Below are 4359 nucleotides of genomic sequence, written 5' to 3'. Positions count from 1 at the left end.
CCTTTCATCTCCGACACGGCCATCCTGACTATCACACGTCCTCGGGTGTACCTTCGTTAACAAAACAAAAGGAAACAAGATTAGTGTCATTGTGATTAGCATTCAAAGTGCCAGTTGCATTCTGCGTGCTTTCAGTCGGGTCGTAATGACATGACGGACCATTCTCGATTTCACACCCAAATGGGTCTCATCCTTCGAATCGCACATACTCTCAAAGTTCGTTACATAACCAGCTTCGTAACACGATCGCTGTCAACACTAGACCGCCTCCAGCCTCGTGACATTGTCACTGTCGGTACTAGACCAGCTCCAGCTTCGTGACATCGTCGCTGTCGGTACTAGACCAGCTCCAAATCCGTGACATTGTCGCTGTCGGTACTAGACCAGCTCCAACCTCGTGACATTGTCGCTATCGGTACTAAACCAGCTCCAACCTCGTGACATTGTCGCTGTCGGTACTAAACCGGCTCCCAGCTTCGTGACATCGTCGCTGTCGGTACTAAACCGGCTCCCAGCTTCGTGACATCGTCACTCCCAGTGCCTGACCGCACTGAACTCCGTCCCATGGCCGCACCTGGGCTCATATAATTCTACGATCCTCTGGGATCGAGGTACTCACATCGCCATGGTCACTGTTCTCGTCATCACAACAGACATCCAACTCCGCAGGAATGCGACTATCCGGCATTTTCCTTAACCTGTCATGACTGTACTTGTATGACCTTTTCCCATCCAGTGTTTTCAAGGTATATCGGTCTCCTTCCAGGACCTCCGATATCACAAACGGACCCCTGAATTTTGGATCCAATTTTGTCTGGTTCCTTTCTTCATTTTGGCGTAGTACCAAATCACCAGGATTAAACCTAACTACTTTAGCTTTGGTTTTATCGAATCTCTCTTTGTCATACCTAGCACTAGTTTCCATCTCTTTTATTGCCTGTTGTCTTACACTGGAGATATCTATTTCTTTTTCCTCGATGTTATCAGGTAGTAATAAGTCATACGGTCTTGCTGCTCTACCAATCAATAACTCTAAAGGACTCGATTTGGTTACGCGGTTGATGGTGCAATTCAAAGCCAATTGCATCTCCCCGATCGCGTCTTGCCATGAACGCCCGGTCGTTTCTACCGTTGTGAACATATTTTTTAACGTGCTCATAACACGTTCTACTTGCCCATTGGCCCTACTTGCACCGGTCGCGATCAAATGAACTTTGATTTGTTTGCTTGCACAGAATTCTTGAAATTCCCGGCCCGTGAAACATCTACCCTGATCTGCTATTATCCGACAGGGACTACCGAACAAAAACACGGCGGACTTAAGTGCCTTGATAACGCTGAGCGAATCCAATTTGCGTGTGTGATATAAGTGCACGAATTTCGTAAAGGCATCGATCAAGACGACGACATACTCTTTCGAGTCATTCTTGCCACTCAGCTTGCCCGTTATGTCCATATGCACCGTATGCCACGGTATGCCGGTCTTAGGTATAGGATGCAGTTCAGCCTGTATTTTACCTGAACTAGCCTTCGAAACTCTACAAGCATGGCAGTTCTCGACAAACTTGCGAACATACTTCGCCATTCCCTCGAACCAATAATACTCATAGAGCTTCTCGAGCGTTTTATCCCATCCTAAGTGCATAATTGACTGATGCACATGGTTGATGACGGACCATCTAAAACCTCTCGGAACAATGGGTAAGCAAAGGGTTCTGCCCTTTCGTTGTACTTTACGGTAAAGTGTACCGGATCGCAGTTCGTAGGTATTCGCGATATCTTCCGCGAGCTCTTCGTTCTGTAATTTATTAACGATTTCGGAGATTTGCGGATCGCGACGTTGTTCCGCTAATAGCCAGTCTTCGGAGATCTCGGCCAGATTAATCTCTTTCTCTGCGACCTTGTCTATCATACGGCGATTCAAGTCTACGGGGTTTCGCGAAAAGAAATCTACGTGGGCCATTCGTTTACCCTCTCGATACATGATGTCAAAATCGAATGTTTGCAAATAAGCCCACCACCTATAAACCCGGTCGTTTAAGTTTACTTTGTTGCTGGAGGCTTTCAAAGAATTACAGTCCGTAACTACTAAGAATTTCCGTCCATGTAAGTAGTGTCGGAAATGCTTAACGGCGCTTACTACTGCTAGTGTCTCCAGTTCGTACGAATGATACCTAGATTCCGCGGGACTGGTCCTTTTACTATAATATTCGATGACTCTGTTTTCCTTTTCGACTCTATGCATTAAAATAGCTCCATACCCCTCCGAACTAGCGTCGGTATGTAGCTCTATGGGCCGATTGGGATCAAATATCATTAACACCGGCGCGTCGGTCAGAACGGAAATTATCTGTTGTCTTATCTTTTCGTGCCTGTCCGTCCAAGTTATGTGCTTGTTACTAGAAGTGAGTGCGTACAAGGGTTTCATCACTTGCGAAAATTTAGGAATAAATTTTCGGAAGTAAGAGGCCAAACCTATAAACTGCCTAAGCTGTGTGACGGTCGACGGTGCAGGTAAAGAATTCAAAGCTTGTATTTTTCCCGGGTTTGGACGAACTTCTCCGTTACGAATTACATATCCCAAATAAAGTACCGACGTCTTCAGAAAAGAACATTTAGCGAAATTGAAAGAAAATCCGGCGTTTACGAGAGTGTTTAGTACAGTGTGCAACCTTTCTAGAGCTTGATCTATTGAGTCGGCGATTATTGGAACGTCGTCCAAATAAACAACGACATACGAATAAGCGAGGTCGCCTAAGGCCTTGAAAATGGCTCTCTGGAAAACGGCTGGTGCATTTTTCAACCCAAACGGCATCGTCACGTATTCGTATTGACCGTCGGGGGTAACGAACGCAGTATATTCCGTCGAGTTAGGGTGAATGGGAATCTGGTGAAATCCGCTAGCCATGTCCAGGCTAATGAAGTATCTCGCACTCTGCAATCTCGCGATTTGGTCAGCAATAAGGGGTAAGGGATACCGATCCGCGACCGTATTTTTATTCAGCGCTCGAAAGTCTACGCACAATCTGTCTGAGCCGTCCTTCTTCTTCACGAGTATTATAGGGCTCGCGAACGGCGAATTACTAGGTTTTACAATTTGTGCTTTAATTAATTCGTCTATCCTCTCGCGTACTATTCTTCGCTCTTCCACGCTAAGCCTGTAAGGGCTTCTCTGCACGGTGACGTTGGGATCGATTAGCCGTATTTCCAACTGGCCCGTACTGACGCGAGTGCGCGGGAAACCCGTAATGAATGATTCTTTAAATTTTTCGAGAACAGAGATTAATCGATCTTTATAGTTACCGATCACATCAGTGTCAACCTCGTTAATGTTGACCGCATCTTCCGCGACTTTACCACAAGCGTTAACGACCTTTGTTTTACAAATAACGAGGCTATCTTGCGCGATATTTACGTCGAATCCCTGGCTCAAAATCTCGCGACCAATCATGATGTCGTATTTTAGGTAATCGTCAGCAAGGACATGAAAAACTATCTCCAATGTAAGATCGTTAATACGAACAGTGGACAAAATCTGAAGTGTACTCTTAGTACAAGTATTCCCGATCCCCCGCATCACTACCACATCGGTTATTCTTTTACCCGAAAATTTCGAGGCTAGGGACTCTTTGATTAACGAACACTCGGCCCCAGAATCAAAGTAAAATGGATACGACTCACCCAGATGGCTTAATCTACCAGCCGGAGCTTCTACTACACAGGAGTCGATCCGGCGTTCGTCAATGGAATCGTAGTTTCTTTTCCGCGATGATGGGCAATTAGGCGCGATATGTCCCTCCTCGTGGCATTTGAAGCAGGTCACCTTCGACGATGCGGCTGGTCGTTTTTCCTTCGGGTTTCGTATATCCTGCTCCTTCCCCGTTTGTGTTTGCAGGCGACACTCCGTTCTCCTATGTCCGTGAGCACCACAGCGGTAGCACTTAATCCGAGGAACTGATAGCCTGCTGCGTTTAGCTTCAGGTTCCGTTAGTGAATTTCTTGGCGAAAATGTCGGCTGATCGTTGTAAGGGAGAATCCTCATTTCATCATGAAATTGGTCCTCCGTCCTGATATTATTCGCGAGCGTTAGTCGCCGAAACCGTCGATCTTGTGAACTCAGCATATAAAGGGCGAGGGCATTGATCACTTCGGGCATCGTTAGATCTTGCAACTTCATCTGCAGCATGGAGCGGAGGCGACTACCGTACGCTCCCGGAGATTCAGTCTCCGACGGTCGTTCTCTGGATATCCTTATTAACGCCGAAGCGGCTGTCTCTCTGCCACCAAAACGCGAAAGAAATTGTTCCTTAAACGTTGGCCAGGTAAGCTTTCCACCGCGCACCATTTGTGAAAGCCAAT

The sequence above is a fragment of the Bombus vancouverensis genome, chromosome 18 (assembly GCF_051014615.1).
Source record: "Bombus vancouverensis nearcticus chromosome 18, iyBomVanc1_principal, whole genome shotgun sequence".
Lineage (NCBI taxonomy): Eukaryota > Metazoa > Arthropoda > Insecta > Hymenoptera > Apidae > Bombus > Bombus vancouverensis.
The sequence above is the reverse complement of the archived record's forward strand: the minus strand, read 5'-3'. Positions refer to the sequence as shown.